The sequence below is a fragment of the Pteropus medius genome, unplaced genomic scaffold (assembly GCF_902729225.1).
Source record: "Pteropus medius unplaced genomic scaffold, Ma_sr-lr_union100, whole genome shotgun sequence".
Taxonomy (NCBI): domain Eukaryota; kingdom Metazoa; phylum Chordata; class Mammalia; order Chiroptera; family Pteropodidae; genus Pteropus; species Pteropus medius.
In genome coordinates, this window is record NW_024349519.1 from 411,201 (window position 1) to 429,945 (window position 18,745).

The 18,745-nt window shown below is 35.2% G+C and overlaps 1 protein-coding gene across 1 annotated transcript in view; it reads right to left on the bottom strand.

Moving 5' to 3' along the window:
- The window catches only part of LARP4 (La ribonucleoprotein 4), a 150,130-nt gene that overhangs the window by 116,399 nt on the left and 14,986 nt on the right, over positions 1-18,745 (bottom strand). Inside the window, exon 2 of the mRNA XM_039882066.1 lies at positions 18,345-18,482. The gene's annotated coding sequence lies outside the window, so the exon portion shown is untranslated. The remainder of the gene's footprint in view (positions 1-18,344; positions 18,483-18,745) is intronic.

The window sequence follows — 18,745 nt, forward strand, 5'->3', positions numbered from 1 at the left end:
CATCCTATTACAAAATATGTAGTAGGAGTTCTAACTTGTAGAGTTAGATGCCTAAAAACTTTCAGAATAAGAACGCTGAAAACAGTGAAAAAAAATGTAAGATATTATAGGAAATAGAATTGAAGTCTTGGATTTTGCAATTTTCACTAAAAATAGAATACTGAATATATCAATTTTTAAGATATCTTAAATTAGTAATAATGGGCACTATATGATCAATTATTATTTACCATACTCTTCTTTTTTTCTCACTAGAATCTCTTCAAAGTCCTTCCTCTCCCCCAAAAAGATTACATTTATTTTACTTTGTGGCAATTAAAGTACAAACCAAGAGACTTTCTTTCCCTCTGGGTTTAGTTATTTCTACCATTCTTTAACTCTCAGTTTAAACAATCACACTTTCTGAGTTGTCTTCTCTGACTCCTCCTATGTGCTCCCAATCCATTTTATAATTAACGCTATGCTAGCACTTACCATTCTGAATTATTGCGTCATTACTAACCTCCCCTGATTTTGGACAATACGTTTTGGGGAGATTAATTGCCTGTTGTGTTCAATTGTCTCTACTTTTGCTCTGCCTGCTTTCCTTTCAAGAATATTTACTGACTACTAATAATGTGCCATGTACTATAACCAGGCACTGATACAATATGTGGGAAGAGTTCAAGAGACCATGGATGTCAGACAGAAGGAATATGTACAAAGATCCAGGGCCAATAGTGCATTCCTGCTTTTGATTTATCTCCTAAAAAACAAACAAACAAACAACACTAAAATAAATAAAAACCTCCCTACTCCCCAGTTCCCTTTCTTCCTGTTTCCAATAGGAGTGACAAGAACTAAAGTTTCTCTGCCTGCCTTGATGTGTTATGTGATGCTTGACGTTATTGTCATCTTTCGCAACACTGAGGTGATAACCATGGGACAAAGAGATAATACACCAAGAATTACAGAAGAGAGAGATAAGTAAAACCCTGTCCTTAATGATGTCCAGTTCCTAGAACAACCCTGAGTATACCTGCCTCTGGGCTTTTTTAAGTAAGCAATAAAATGGCCTTATAGATTCAAACATCCTTAATTAGTCAGGAATTGTTGAAGCCAAAAATGTTACTGACTTATTTAGTTTATACTTTTTTCCCCTCAGGAAAGCCTTTCCTAACTCTCCCTATTGCCCTTACATGCCATTTCTCTGCACTCCGATAATATCCTAAGTTTATCACTCTACCATTGTATTTACCACATGTATTATAAGTATCTGTTAATGCACCTGTCTCATTGTATCCTCAGAGGTCTGACACTTTGCCTGGCCCAATAGAGATATTCAAAAAAGTTCAGTAATGAATGGATAAGTCTATGTTTTTGTCCCCAAAGAGGCAATAATTAAAGCAGGGGGTGAGAAACTGCTGAGGAATTACAAAAGATAACAACTATCAAAAGAACCATTTTCAACAGGACTCTCTTAGGGCAGAGGAAGCTTTGGAAGTTGTAGGATATGTGCAGGAATTTTTATCAAGGGAAGTACTACTGGTTAAATAATAGTAATAACAGTAACACTTCACGATTGTGTGATAATTTTCACAGTGATTCTAATACCAAATTTAAACCTCACAACCATCCTAGTGAGGTAAATACAGTACGCATTTTAGAGAATAGGAAGCTGAGGCAGAACCAGAAGTTCAAACAAGTTCTATAGGCCATACTTTAGACATATGAAATTTACCTTAAGCTAAATTGTTTAAATATTTTTTCTCTCACTGTGGTAAAGACCATCTGATATGAAGTCTTACCAAACAGTATACAAATGTTAGGGTCAGAATGATGAGATCTGCCATTTCTCGGTCATATACCCTATGCCTCTGTCGCACATAAGCACACAGATACACATACTACCTGTCTTTCACTATTCAAATCTTTCTCTATAGGTAGAGAAAGCTGGCACATAGGGTGATACATCATAATCCTGTATTTCCCTAAGAAATGGTCCTAGCAGGAAGTTTGCACACTTGAAAATAAATAGTTCAGATGCTTGCCTTGACTTGTTAAAGCATTTTCCCTAAGGAGGGGAAAAACTACTTAGGACACAAATCATAAATTGTAGTGTTGGCTGGTACATACAGAATCAGGGCAGAAGAAGCTATTTATGTACCAACAATGGCTGTGACATAAGATTATGATTTGGATTCTCCTCCATTGTTAGGATGTACCTAACAAGCAACCTGGACAGTTATGCTTGCTACACAGCATGCTGTTTCTCCAGACTCCTCTCTGACCCTATGTTTCTTGTTCTCATACCAACCATCTGCCATTCTACTTAAAATCTTTTTCCTAAATAATTTAAATGTATCATTTTTTATTTTAAAAAATTGGGTTTTTTCTGAGTATAAACTTGATATATTTTTACCAAAAATTTTTCAGAAAATATATAAAACATAAGAAAGAATGACAAAGAATGTTAAAAAAATAATTTCTGACCACTACCATTCAGGGGTAATACCATTGCTAATATTCTGGCATATAATTTTTGTTTGATAAGGAAAGTTACATTATTTTATTAAGATATAATGTATTGGTTTTTACATATAGAGTTAGGAACCATTAGTAAACCACAATCTAGTTAGTAGCACGTGGACTCTAAGGAAAATGAAGCAAAAGAGCCAACTAAGAAGAAATGATAGGTAACAATGACATTTTTGTCAGATTCTACAAATTCAAGTGGTATCAGTGCATACTTACCATACAACAGAATAATGTCTACTATAGTCATCAAATCAAAATTTTATTTATTTATTTATTTATTTATTTTTTAGGCGAGGCAACCCTTGGTTGACCTCACAGATTGCAAGGACCTTGTCATCTTACAGGCCCCCTTTTTTTTTTTACACCTACAACACCTGGTCTTCCTCAAATTTGAATTTTAAAAATAAAAAGCAATTTTAAGAACTTTACCACGCATGCCTAAGAATAGTTTGTACAATCTGATGAACACTATGAGCTAATCCTAAACAATAAAAGCAAGACCTAGCTTAGGTGACAGACCATGTTGAACTCCAACTTTCCAATCAGAATGACTGAAGAGAATTTTATTCCAGGTAATAATTTCTAACCTACAAACTATTGGGTGGCAAGATTTTATAATTCTATCTAAATACTGATTACAAAACAGGGTTCACATTAAAAATAAAATTTTAGCATGCCTCAAAAATGTTAAGTAAACCAGCCCATTGTTAGTTAATTCCTACTGTAAATATTTATTGAGGGCCTTTTAATGCCAGGCACTAGGCAAAGACCAGAATGTCAGGGTAAGTGAGATACGGTCTCTATACTTTTGGAGTTTGTTTTCTAATGGAAGATACAGAAAAAAGGGTTAGCAATTCCAATATGGTGTAAATAAGTGGTGATGGTGAAAGTACTGAATGTTCTGAAAGTACAAGTACCCAACCCAGATGTAAAGTGCCAGAGAAGTTTTCCTAAAGATACTAAGAAATGAGTGGAAACTTAATAACAAGAGGAAGGTGGGAGGTAATGGGGGTGGGGTCGGGGAATGGCAAAGGCTTGAAGGTCTGTTAAGGAAAATTGGTCAGCCTTGCCAGACTGATAGCTACAAACTGGAAGTGGCAAGATTAGAGAGGTAAGCAAGATCAGAGAAGCCAGGAAGGTGTTTGTAATATATTTTAGGTTCTCTGGACTTTAGAGGGCTATTGAAGATTTTCAAAATATTTATAATAAATATTTCAGACAACAAAAAGCATAGTAATATAAAAAAAATCTGCATACGCAATACTAATTCTAAGAAATTAAACATTTAAAAAAAAGGAAAAACCTAAAAAACAAAAATTAAAAATATATAATACAAATACACACAAGAGTGAATTTTCCTGTGTACCGCTGATGGCATTTTTCCCTTCACGCTCCAAATTAACCACTATCCTGAATTTGCTATTATTCCTACACATTTGGTTTGTACTTTAATTATTCATGGAACTATAAACTAAATAAATTCATGGTTGAGGGGTAAAGTTGCTAGATAAAATACGAGATGCCCAATTAAATTTGTTGATTTTCTCTATTGATTTTTGCTCTAATTCTTGTTTCTTTTCTTCTGCTTTCTTTTGATTTAATTTGCTCTTCTTTTTTAGTTTCCCAAGATAGGAGCTCAGATTTTTTATTTAAGATCTTTTTTCTTCTCTAATATGTGTATTAAATGCTATACATGTCCTTCTAAGCACTGCTTTTGCTACATCCCATAAATTTTAATAAGTTCTATTTTCATTTTTATTTAATTCAAGATATTTTTAAAATTTCTCTTGAGATTCCTTCATTGACCCAAGTTATTTAGAAGTGTGTTTAATTTCCACATATTTTTAAACTTTATAGCTATCTTTTTGTTATTGATTTCAAGTTTAATTCCATTGTGGTCTGAGAGTAGATATTGCATGATTTTTATTCTTTTAAATTTGTTAAGGTATGTGTTTTATGGCTCAAAATGTAGTTTACCTTGGTGAATGTTCCGTGTGAGCTTGAAAAGAATGTGCAATCTGTTGCTGTTGGATAAAATAGTCCAGAGATGTCAATTATATGCAGTTGATTGATGGTACTATTGAGTTCTCTTATATCCTTAATGATTTTCTGCCAGCTGGATCTGTCTACTTCTGACAGAGGAGTGTTAAAGTCTTTAACTATAATAGTGGATTCATCTAGTTCTCCTTGCCATGCTATCAGTTTTTGCCTCCTGGAGCTTGATATTCTGTTATTAGGCAAACATTAAGGATTATTATGTTATCTTGAAGTACTGACCTCTTTATTATTATGTAATACCCCTGCCCATTTTCTTTTATTATGGTGACACTGGTTAACAAAATCCAGTAAGTTTCAAGTGTAAAATTCAACAGTAAATCATACATATTTTGCATTGTATGTTTGACGCCAATAGTTATATTTCTTTCTGTCACCATATATTTGACTCCTTTTACCCCATCTACTTCCTCCCTTCCCTCCTACTTTCTGGTAACCACTAGTCTATTGTCCACATCCATGAGTTTCTGTTTGTCATGTTTGTTCGTTGTTGTTAGATTTATATCTCACATATAAGTGATATGTGGTTTTCAACTTTGTCTGTCTGGCTTACTTTGCTTAGCATGATTATCTCAAGGTCCATCCATGTTGTTGCAAATGGCAGTATTTCATCTCTTCTTATAGCTCAGTAATATTCTATTGTATATATGCACCACATCTTTATCTAATAATCTATTGTAGGACACTTAGGTTGCTTCTATGTCCTGGCCACTGCTAATAATGCTGCTATGAACATTGGTGTGCAAATATCTTTTCGGATATATGTTTTCAAGTCTTTGGGGTAAATACCCAGTACAGAGATTTCTGGATCACATGGTAGGTCAATTCTTAGTTTTTTGAGGAATCTCCATACTGTTTTCCATAGTGGCTGTACCAATTTGCAGTCCCACCAGCAATGTACGAGGGTTCCTTTTTCTCCGCATCCTCTCCAATACTTACTATTTCTTGTCCTGTTGAAAATAGCTATTCTAACCGGTGTGAGATGGTGTAATAGCCCTTTTTACCCCTGATAACTCCTTGCTCTGAAGTCTGCTCTGTCTGAAATTACTACAGCTACTCCTGCTTTCCTTTTTTCTTGCTGAGCTTTACTGAAGTGTAACAGACAATTAGTTGCTCATATTTACATTGTACAATTCGATGGGTTTTTTTTTCAATTATACTTGCCATACAATAATATACTAGTTTCAGTTGTACAGCATACTGATTAGAGATCTGTATAACTCACAAAGTGGTTACCCCACTAAATCAGGTATCCCCTTCCCCTGTATATATTTCTTACAACATTGTTGACTATTTTCCTTATGCTACACTTTATACCTCCATGACTATTTTGTATCTATCCATTTGTACTTCTTAATCCCTTTGCCATTTTTCATCATCCCCTCTAAACTTCCCTCCCAACTAGTAGCTCTCAAAATATTCTCTGTATCTATTGGTTTGTTTCCATTGATTTTGTTTTTTAGATTCCACATGCATGTGAAATCATGTGGTATTTGTCTTTATCTGACTTACTACATTCAATACAATACCCTCTAGTTCCATCAAGGCAATATCTTTTCCCATCCCCTTCCTTTTAGTCTGTGTGTGTCTTCTAAAGTGAATCTCTTGTAGGCAGCATATGTAGGGGTCTTGTTTTCTTACCCATTCAATTTCCCTATCTTTTGGTTGGAGCACTTAATTCTTTTCCATTTAAGGTAGTTGTTGATAGGAATGCAGTTATTACCATTCTTTATTCCTGTTTTTGATACATGTTTTTTCTTCTTAAAGAAGACCCTCTATCAATTCCTGTAATAGTCGCTTGGCGTTGATGAATTCCTTTAGCTTATTTTTGTCTGGGAAGCTCTTTACCTGTCCTTCGACTCAAAATGATTGCTTTCCTAGATAAAGTATTCTTGGCTATCGATCCTGGGTTTTCAACACTTTGAATATTTTGTGCCAAGCCCTTCTGTCCTGTAAAATTTCTTTTGAGAAATCAGCTGTCGATCTTATGGGTGCTCACTTGTAGGTAACTAATTGCTTTTCTCTTCCTGCTTTTAAGATTCTCTCTTTATATTTAACCTTTGGCATTTTAATTAGCATGTGTCTCGGTATGGGCCTCTTTGGGTTCCTGGTTTTGGGGACTCTCTGACCTTCCTGGGGTTGTATGTCTATCTCCTTCACCAAGTTAGGGAAGTTTTCCATCATTATTTCTTCGAATATATATTCAACTTCTTGTTCTCCCTCTTCAAGTACCCATGATATGGATGTTGTTACCCTTAATTTTGTCCCATAGGCTCCTTAAATTATTATTATATTCTTAGTTACTTTTTTCTTGCCATTCTGATTGCGTGTCCTTGGCTTCCTCATCTTCTACATCAGTGGTTCGATCCTCTTTTTTATCCACGTTTGTTGATTCCTTCTAATATACTCTTCATCTTAGATCATATATTCTTCATTTCTGACTGGCTCCCTTTTATTATTTCCATTTCCATTTTTTATGTTTTTTTATCTCTTTGTTAAAGTCCTCACTGAGTTCATTTACACTTCCCTTAATTTCATTGAGTATTTTTATAACCAGTGTTTTGAACTCTGCATCTGTGAGATTGCTTGACTCCATTATTTCTGGATCTCTGTTTTGTTCTCTCATATGGTTTTTGCTTCTCATATGTCTTCCCATTTTGGCTGCCTTTCTGGGTCTGTTTCTATGTACTAAGCAAAACCCATAAGTCTTCTTGTCTTATTAGTGTGGCTTTGTGTGGTAGGTGTCCAGTGGCACAGTCCTGAGAGGCGTACAGCTGCAGGGCAAGTGTGCCCTTCCAGGACCACTTGTTAAGATTCAGCAAGCAATCCACAGATGCTATGTTTATAGTTGCCTCAAGAAGGCACACCAGAACCCAAGGTCAGCTGCCACCAGTGTGAGTCTTGGCACTGCTCAGCAAGTGCACAGGACTCACAGAGGATACAACTGAATGCGGCTTGGGTGGGGCCGAGAGTTGGGGGAGGTAGTTTCAGGGAATCCTGTGGGCAGAGTGAACTTTGTTATCTAGTTCGATGACTTCTCAGCTGTGGTGGTGCTGCCACCACACACTAGGAGGAGGAAGGGCTCAACAGAGGAGCAATGGGTACCACCAACACTTCTGCCCGACAGAAAGCCTCACCTCTAGCCCTCACTCTGACAACTCAGTGTCCCCCGGTGAGTCCCTGGTGTCCCCAAGCAGCTGACCTGGCACTGACGCTCAGAGCAAGTAGGTCTGTCATCATCAAAGTTCGGTTGTGGACACAGACCGTTTGAGAGGCATCTGTAGCTGCTGGCTGCTGCTGCTGCCATAGCCTCTGTCCCACTCAGCTGCCGGGGACCAGGCAGCCTCGCGTCTTTGCCCTCTCCTACCTCCAACCGTTGCAGAATGATTTCTTATTTCTCTCCCTAGTTTTAGGGTTTCTGTTCATCTAGACCCCAGGTGACTCTGCTTTCTGTTTGCTCCGTGTTTCCATCTCAACTTTGATGTGGTCACAAGAGGAGACAAATGAAGCTTCTATCATCTATGTCATTTTGCCTAGTCCCTGCTTTCTTTTGGTATTTTTCTTCCTATGCATGTACTTTTAATCTATGTCTTAATATTTAAAGTGGGTTTCTGGTAGACAACATATAGTTAGGTCTTGTTTTTGGCTCCACTCTCACTATCTCTGTCTTTTAACTGTATTTAGATCATTGATGTTTAAAGTGATTATTGATATAGTTCTATTACTATCTACCATATCTGTTATTTTTTTCTATTTATTGCCCTTGTTCCTTGTTCCTATTTTTATCTTCCACACTTTTCTGCCTTTTGTAGTTTCGACTGCAAAATTCTGTAATTCCATTTTCTCACCTTTCTTAGCATACCAATTATACTTTTTTTACTTTTTTCAGTTGTTCCCCTAGAGTTTATACTATACATGTACAACTAATCCACAACTACTTTCAAATGACATTATACTACTTCATGGTAGTACTAGTACCTTATAATTAACAAAATATCCCTAATTCTTCCCTCCTGTCCCTTGCACCATATCTATCATCCAATTTATTTATACATAAGCACATATATGTTGAATACCTTATTGCTATTATTTCGAACAAATTGTTATCTATTAGACCAATTAAGAATAAGAATAAAACTTTGCATTTTACCTTCATTTATTCCTTCTGTAATGCTCATCCTATCTTTCTATAGATCTGAATTTCTGATCTGTATCATTTTCTTTCTCTTCGAAGAACTTCTTTTTATCTCTTCTTGCAAGGCAGGTCTGTTGGCCACAAATTCTCTTAATTTTTATATGTCAGAGAAAGTCTTTATTTCTCTTTCACTCTTTAAATATAATTTTTCAGGGTATGGAATTTTAAGTTTTTTTCTCAACACTTTAAATATTACACTCCACTCTCTGGCTTGCACAGTTTCTAAAGAGAAGTTGAATGTAATTCTTATCTTTGTTCCTCTATGGATAAGGTGTTTTTTCCCTCTGGTTTCAAACCTTTTTTCTTTATCTTTAATTTTTCTGAAGTTTGAATATGATACGCCTAAGTGTAGTTTTGGGGGCATTTTTCCTGCTGATCTTGTTGTTCTGAGTTTCCTGGCTCTGTGGTTTGATGTCTGACATTAATTTGGAGAAATTCTCCACTATTATTGCTTCAAAATTGTTATTGCTTCAAATACTGCTTTTGTTCCCTTCTTCTGCTATTCCCATTACACACGTTATACCTTTAGTAGTTATTTTGCACTTCTTGCATATTCTGGGGTTTTTTTGGTGGGTTTGTGGGTTTGTGTGTGTGTGTGTGTGTTTTCTCTTTGCTTTTCAGTCTTGGAAGTTTCTATTATCATATCCTCAAGCTCAGAGATTCTTTTCTCAGCCATGTCCAGTCTACTAATGAGGCCATCAATGGCATTTTTTCATTTCTGTTAGTATTTTCGATCTCCAGCCCTTCTTTTTGATTCTTTCTTAGAATATCTATCTCTCTGCTTACATTATCCATCCATTCCTACATGCTACTTTTTCTATCAGAGTCTTTAGGGTATTAATCATAGTTGTTTTAAATTCCCAGTCTGATAATTCCAACATCTCTACTGTATCTGACTCTGGTTCTGATGCTCGTTCAGTCTTGTTAAACAACTGTGTCTTTTGCCTTTTAGAATGGCTTCTAATTTTTGTTAAAATCAGGACATGATGTAATAGGTGAAAGGAACTCTGGCAAATAGGCCATTAGCGATGTGGTGGTAAAGTATGGAGGAAGGGAAACCATTTTACTAAGATTAGGTCTTAGTTTTTTGGAAAGCCTCTGGACTGTGAACTTTCCCAGTCCTTCTCAGTACCCTCCCCTTTCTCCCATACCTTAGGTGAGACAGGATAGCTAGAGGAAGCTGGAACTGTGTATTTCCCTCCCCTGCCCCATGTGGAAGGCTAGAGCCAAATAGAGTTGGGTATTTCCATTCCTCCAAATAGGTTAGGCCTCGATAAAACCCCAGTAGGTTAGGCACTAGTAAAACAGTTTCCCTTGAGGGCAGACTTTAAGAATAGAATGCTCAGGTTTATTTCAAATGGTTACTTGCCCCTTCCCCTATGAGAAACATGAGATTTTTCTCTGATCTTCACTGTGAGCACCTGGTAAAGTTTCTGAATGTCCTTGTGACTACGTCTCCCTGGAATTTTTAACTCTCAGAGTTCTCCATCCTGAGCCTCTAGCAATTCATCAATTACAATTCAGGTTGTCTACTAGGCACTGTTTTCTGCAGAAGTTTCTGCTTGTGGGTTTCTGTTCCAATAAGCTGTGATTCTCTGTTACCACCTGTCTGTCTCTCCAATCTTGAGGTCAATAGTTTGCACTGTTACTTCACATCTCTAGAGGATCTAAAAAAGTTGTTGATTTTTCAGACTGTTCAACTTTTCACCTGTTGTTAGGATGGAGCGGCAATCTTGCACAGATTTTTCAAAAAATTTCTGTGCACTTCCCTTATGGTTGCAAAAATGGGTTCATATTGGATGTTTTTTTTAACCTGCTTTGTGTTTCAAGTAACAGTACATCTTTGAAATTCTTCTATGTTAATATAGACTTACATTATCATTTTTATTGTATGCATGATATTTACCATGTAGATCTATCAATTAATTGAACTGTATCTCCTACTGACATTTGGATATTTTTCAACATTACAAACAATGCTGCAGCAAATATCTTTGCACAAGTCTGTGTATTTATATGACAATTTCCCTATGAAAATTCTATTAAAATAGTATTTTTTTTTCAATTACAAAAGTAATGCATGTTCATCATAAAAATTTGGAAAATAGAGACAAGTCAATGCCCAGAAATAACCATTGTCAATATTTATGCTATGTTCTAACTTTAGGTATAAGAATACTGTCTGATAAATAATAAGCTATTGCCAAGCCCTGCTCTTCCTGATTTTGGTCCTGGGAGACATTCTGCCTTGTTAAGGTGACATAAGTATAGATTACATATCATTATTACTAGTTTAACTTTGAGTTCTGGAAGCATTCTTATTTTACCTATGAATCGTCTACATTTCCACAAATGTATTTAAGAGAAATCTGTAATAGATTAATTTTCTTATCTTGTTTCCAGGCTTAAGAAGATTCCCAAGTGACTGTAAAATTAAACACAATCATGTTGAAAGTAAATTTCAATGTTTCAGTAAAATGACTATTTTGCTGTCTTTCATGTTTATACATTGTTTTGCCTGTTCTTTGTTTTTACATTCTGCCTATAGTTTTTCAGGATAAACATCTTCATTTACAGAATACGACCATGACCGCTCAAGAAACAATATCTTCTGTTCTATATTACTAGAAACACAAAGTTTCAACAAACACTAAGGTAGGCTGTCATAAAAGGGACATTATATGACCCCTGAAATAAAGGCAAAGTGTCACAGTCTACCGCCCCAAACCCAACCCCCAAGATGCTTCAGAAATGAAATGAATGGATATTTTTTATAATTTTATTTATTTGTTTGTTTGTTTGTTTATTATTTTAATTGAAGAAATAATTTAAATTTTTTCCTGTCTACCTCCCCCCTCCCCCTGGATATTTTTAAAAAGAAAAGAAAACCAGCAGAAAACTCTGGAGGGCCAGAAGTGGTTATGAATTCGTAAAGAAGGGAAATAGCCCTGGACAGAGGAAGGCCAGGTTCCCAACATGGAGAGTAGACTTGGGGAGAAATTTTGAGTGGGTTCAAAATGAAAAAATATGGAGGCTAGACATAGAAATAACACTATTTATATAATAGGAGTTCTCATAGGAGAGAAAAAAGTAAATAGAGGGAAGATGATATATGAAAAACACAAGTGAGAACTTCTAAAGAAAGACTGATATTGAAAGGGTGTGTAGGGTAATAAATATGTAAACAGTGATATTTAATAAAGAGAAAATGCTAAAAACTTTCCAAAAAGAGTAGCTCACCCACAAGAAAAATGAATCAATGATGTCAGACTTCTCAAGAGCAACATGAGAGGCAGGAAAACAATATTTTCAAAATACTGAAAATGAGAGTGGGGGAGTTAAAGTACTTGTCCTAGTAAGGTAGAAGATAACAAGTGTTGATAAGTTTCATAAATTAAGAAAAATAAATACAAGTCAGAGTCTTAACAAGTTATGAATAACAAAAGGAAGAACAAATATAAAATGCATGTTTTTCAAACCCATGGAAAAATTGATTTATTCAAGGAAATTAGCAAAAAAAAAAAAAGAAAAAATTTAAATTAAGATGGTAAATTCACCAGAGAAAAGACAGAAGTCTCAGACTATATTAAAAAATAAGATCTAGCAATATAATGTCTACAAGAGACACATTTAAAAGAAAGGATAGGAGAAGTTAAAACAAAAAGGTAGGGAAATGTACCTAAGAACCAAAAGAAAGCCAAGCAGACATCTAAAATCAGAAAAAAACAGAATTTGAGGCAAAAAGCAGCGTTAGAGGCAATGGAAGACAACAGAACAAGAATATGTAATATAATACATTTATATTGTTAATGTAGATGCTTACAACTATATAGCCTCAAAATAGATAAAGCAACAAATGACCCCTGACTCTTCCCTGATAATACTGCCTCACCTGCAGCCCTCTCAAATGTTATCTATTTTCATTCCCACAACCTCCTTATCACATGGCCTAGAAAAGAGGTAGGGGTCTTCCTCATTCCTCAATGATACTTCCAGATCATTCTCCCCTACTCTCTTTATATACTATATAAGATATTATGTATATGTATATTTTATATATAATACTCGACTTTAAACTCCTGTCTTTAGACTACCTACCACCCACATTGCATTTTCTGTTAAGTCGTTTACCTCCTCTTTGCTCACTGTCACTACATCCAGTACTTCTGTCATAATCCCTCACAATTTCAATATTCATACAGATCTTTCCAAACCTGGCCTTGCAATGTTTGATCTGTTCTCCTTTAGTGATTTCATCCTCTAGCCATCAGTCATACCCTTAACCTTGTCATTACAAAAAACAAACAAACAAACAAAAACTTGTACACCTTCCATGATCTCAATTTCAAATATTTCATTCTTCAAACATCACCTCTTTACAGCTCACTTCCACTAGTACCTCAATTCCAACAATCCTTTGATCTTCATAGGGACCTTGTACTTCATTGGTTCTACCACCTTTCTACTGTCCCCTGCTGCTTCATGTCCTCAACCCTGTAACCCAGCATAAATTCCATGGTCAATAATTATAATCAATCCCTTGCATATTTTCTCAACTCTAACTCACTTGTTCCTCTCTTGCCCTAAAGTACTCCTTGGCAGACCACGGCCCAGCTTAAATCCAATTTTCTCTGCTTACTCTATAGCTGCACCATGGCAGCTGAATGAGGCCTCGGGGAAATATTCAAACTTGCTAATTCGTCTTACTTTACATAATTATCAACCTCAAGTGGCCCCATACTACTGCCTAGAAAACATACTATATTTCCCTAATCCACTCACTATGACATTCTTAAACAACAATTTTGTATTTTCTCCTCTCTCCTCCAATCTCTGAGAACTTCTCTCGCCTCCTTTCTTGGTTTATAACCTAGCTCCTTACTGCACCGAGAAAATGGAAGCAATCATTATTAACTCCACATACTTCTACTACTATATCTCCCTAGCTATCTGCATTTGCACCCTTCTATTCCACTTTCTCTCTTGTTACCTGTAGATGAACTATCTCTTACCTAATGCTGGCCCCTCCACTTGTACACTAGATCCCATCTCCTCTCTTCAAGGACATTGCTTCAATAATTCTTCCATCTCTCTCTGTTCCATCAATTTTTTCCTCTCTAACACAGTTATTTTTCTCAACTTAAAAAAAAAAAAAATCAAACAACTCAGACTCATTTCCTCTGCCAGTTACTGCCCCTTTTCTCTCCTTCCTTGCACAGCAAAACTCCTTTCAAAAATTGGGTAAACTCACCGTCCCCAATTTCTCTCCTCTTCTGAACTCACTCCAATCAGGTTTTGCCCCCTACTCCATCATCAAACTTACTCCTAGCAAGTCATCAACAACCTCCATATTGTTAAATCCAACCGTCCATTTTCAGCCTCCTCTTACGTGACCTGTCAGCAACATTTAAACTGCTGATCACTCTCTTTCTTTGAAATAGTTTTTCACCTGGGTTCCAGGACATCACAATCTCCTGGTTTGCCTCCTACCTTTCTGGCCACTTCTATATCTTTTTGCTGGTTCCTCTTCATCTCCTTGATCTCAAAATGTTAGAATGGTTCAGAGTTTACTCCCTAGACCTCTTTTCCTGTCTACACTCCCTTGATGGTCTCGACTCAGTCTTATGGTTTTAAATACCATATATATGCTGATGACTACAAATTTATATCTCAGCTTTGACTTTGCCTCTGAACTTTGCCCCTGAATCTAGTCTTATTTATCCAACTATCCATTTGATATCGTCAGTTGGCTGAGCTCCTGATAGTCTGCACCAAGCCTACTTACTTCTTATGTTTTGTCCATAATGATAGTTTTGCCTTAAATTTGTAGCTCGAATTTATCTTATATAAAATAGCTACCTGTTTTGTTTCTGGTTTGTTTCTGTTCATAATAGCCTCAAATAACTACTTATATCTCTTTACTTTCAACTTATACATATTCTTTCATTTTAAGTGTGTCTCTTACACATAATATATTGCTAGATCTTAGTTTTTAACCTAGTCTGATATCCAACCTGAGTATCTGTCTTCTCAGAAACTGATGAACTGATTAACATTTATTATAACTTATGTTATATTAGGACTTATTTTTACCATCTAATTTGTAAAGATGAGTAAGATGGACAACTCTCTAATGAGCTAATTAGGAAAAAAGATGAAAATATTCAAATCACATAATGAAATCAAGGGAACTAGCTATAGATACAATAGAGATAGAAAAGAAGATTATGGTCAATCACAGGCTAATACACTAAATGGATAAAGTAGATGATTTTTGGAAAATCATAAAATGCCAAAATTGGCAGAAGAAATTAAAAATATGAACAGACCAAATACCTATAAATAAATTGAATGGTAATTAAAGGCCTTAACCCTAGAAAAAAGCCTTAGGCTTATATGGTTTTACAGTGAGTTTTACCATGCCTTCAAGGGACAGATAATCCCTTTATCAATTAAATTATTTCAGAAAATAGAAAAAGAAGAAAAGCTGCCTAATTATTTATTCTAAAATCAGACAGAAGAAGAATCATAATCCATGCTACTGATATAAATAGATTAAAAAATAGCTACAAATAAATATTATTCAACTGAACTCAAAAGTCAAGGTGTTCTTCCAGGAACATAAGAATGGCTTAACATGAGAAGACTATCAATGTTACTGACCATATCTATAGATTAAAAGAGAAAAATCACATTATCATCCCAAGAGTTGACGTATAAAACATTTGATAAAGTTAAACATTTATGTTTCAAATTTCTTCAGAAACACAGAAATATTATTTCTCTATACTAGCAATAATGAACCAGAAATGGTAAACTACCATTTACGATAGCACCAAAAATTACAAAATATTTAACAATCATTCATAAGTATGACATAATACTTTTACCCTAAAAAATTTTAAACTTATCAAAGGACAGAATTTCTAAAAAAAAATAAAATAAAAAAAAATAAAACTATGTTCTTAGATAAGACAACTTAGTTTAAGAAAGATGTCAGTTCTTCCTAAATCTATAAGTTCAAATCTTATTTTTAAATGTTAGCTAGAACTTTTTTAGAAACTCGACAAACTCATTCTAAAATGTATATGGAAGAGTAGCCTATGAAAAAGAAAATTCAAAAGGGGATTATAATACCAACTACTAAGACCTATCACACTATAGATATTAAAAAAAAAAAGAGCACAAGAACAAATAAACAAAAAAAAAAAATAGAAAAGATAGAAAGCTCAGAAACAGACCCATGACATATAGAATTTGGCATATGAAAAAAGCAGCACCACAAAGATGGTAAAGCCATCTTTATGAGGAAAGGACAGATTTCTTAAAAATTATGTTGATAAAACTGGTTCATAATATGAAGAAAAATTAAGTTAGATCCCTACCTTACTAAATACAGAGGTAAACTTCAAATGGCTTAAAGATGTAAATGGAAAAGTAAAATTATGAAACTAATTGAAGAAAATGTGGACAATATCTTTGTGACTTGGGTGAGAAAAGTTTTCATAAACAAGATGCAAAAATACAAAACTTAAAATAACTACAATGTACACTTTAAATTAATCTTACAATTTTATTTGTCAATTATACCTCAAAAAAGCTAAATAAAATATCAAAATGGAATTTAAGGCCAAAACTCAATGAATTATTTTACCAGCATGGCAAATTAAAGAGATGGCAAGAGGTGTGAGGAGACTGACCTCTTGTTCTCATTCTTAGCCATTCTGGGAAGCAACCTGTGTATGTGCCTTGTAATCCCAAGATCTCATCTCTTGGTTATATGTCCTAGAAAAAAATGTCATGTGGATTACCATGGGAACATATACGAGTGTTCATCCAGCTCTTTCCATGATAGCAGGGAGATAGAAGCAACCCAGGTATTTTAACCAGGAGAACAGGTACATAAAATAGGGTGAATGCAGACTGTGGAAGGAATGCAGTAACTAAAAGCAATAAACTAGGTGTACATATAGTGCACAGATAGATTATAAACACATAATATTAAGTGAAAAAGAAAAAACAGAAGAATATTTAAAGCACAATATTATTTATACATATTAAAAACAAATACCCATTCTTTGGTTTCTATGACTTCCCACACCTCTTCCTTAACACTACACAGAGCAAAAAGAAAAGCAAATAAAAATTCCTATGACTGATACTAATTACAGAAAAAAAAATCCTATAATCTCCAACTTACATGTAAGTTGGGAAAAACACAGTTGAGACCATCCAGAACCCCTATAAGTGTGTAGAGGTCACAGAATCTGCTTGAAAAAGATGAGAAATATGGAGGGCTTAGTGTTGGTAGAACCCTGTAACATCAATAAGTGACACTCCCAGAAAGAAATCAGCCAATCCCTAGTAAGAATACTTGAGAGCTGGTCTGAAACCTGGCAGATCAGCACTGGCAAAAGGAGTCAAAACATAAGGGCTTGGTAAATTCTTAGGAACAAATGTGGCAGTATTGGGAAAGTGCAACTTTAAGAAGAAAAAGACATTTTGAAAAGTAAAGTCAAGTTCCTTGGAGACAGCAGCCAGTGGTGAATGGAAATAGAAAAGAAATAACTGGTAATAAGTAACCCCACTGGAAAAAAACAACAGGAGAATCAGAAGTCTGACTTACAAAAAAAGCACATTATAATTAAGAAAACTGCTCTTCACTATAGCAACAGAAGAGGGAGTGCTTGAGCTGAAAAAAAAACAGGAAAAGGCCTTAAAAACCCTGTCCATTCTCTTAAAAAGATCCGTTTGTTAAAAGCTGACCCAGAAAAATCCAACATAGTCAAACATAAAAAACAATAAAAACTCAGTATCCATACAAAGTTGCTATAAGGAAAAAAACACACACACACAAAAACAATCACAAATTTTGACAGATGCAAGCATACAATAAAAAATGCTGTCCTAAGGCAGAAACCAAGACTAAACTATGAGTTACAGTAATGGATCCTGTGGTGTGCTCCCCAAATACCTGTTTCAGAACTGAAGTACTCATACCCCAAGTTGCCAGAATGTTGGTGGGAATTTCCTGGGAACCTGGGAATTTCCTGGTTTACCTGCATCCAGTGACTGGTCCATGCCGAAATACAGAGGTCCTTGCCTCAAAATAGGAAAACTCTGAAGGGCCATCCCAACTTTAAAGCTCCTGATGGGATAGCCTCAGGCCTTTGTTGTGACTCATCACAATCAGTGGTATATTGCAGCTGGCTCCTACTGGCTCATGAGAGCCAATTGTTAAAATTTTTAGGAATTTTGCAAGCAGGTTGTTAAACATAACCATTACTAAAACTTATTATATAAACTCAGAATTAAATAAATTATATTAAAAACCAAGGTAATAAATACTTAATATTCATTACTTCCGAATTATTTTACTACATTACTATGCTCTTGAGGTTATGTCTATTGTTTCTGTATGGGTGCTACTGTGCATTTCTCCCCAGATCCACATTCAGTGACATCATATTGGTAGCTTAAAATTGCCACAATGAAAGTATTTACATGCTGGAAATTGTTACAAATTAGAGAATATTTTCCCCCTTGAAAACTGGTTGTTAAACATTTACCAGCATACCACTAACTGCAGTTCAGCATCTCCTCTGCCCAGTCTTCCCTTCTTCAGGTTGTCACAAATGCTGATTCCAAGGGTGTTCTCCAATGAACTTCTGTATACAAATCCCTGTCTCAGAGTCTATGTCCCAGGGAATGCAACCTAAAACAAAACAACAACAAAAAATAGCTAAGATCAATGTACTATATAGAACAAAGAGGATGGAAATAAAAAAAGCAAAGTGAAAGAAATAGATTAAAAGGATCAAAGAGAAAGTAAAGTAATATAGAAATCAGACAAACAACAACCAATACACATATTTCTGGATGCCTTGAAAAAGAAAATAATAATAATGGAATAGAATTAATATTTACAACTATAATTCAATCATATTTTTCTTGAGGGTGGGGAGTGGGTACGGAAGG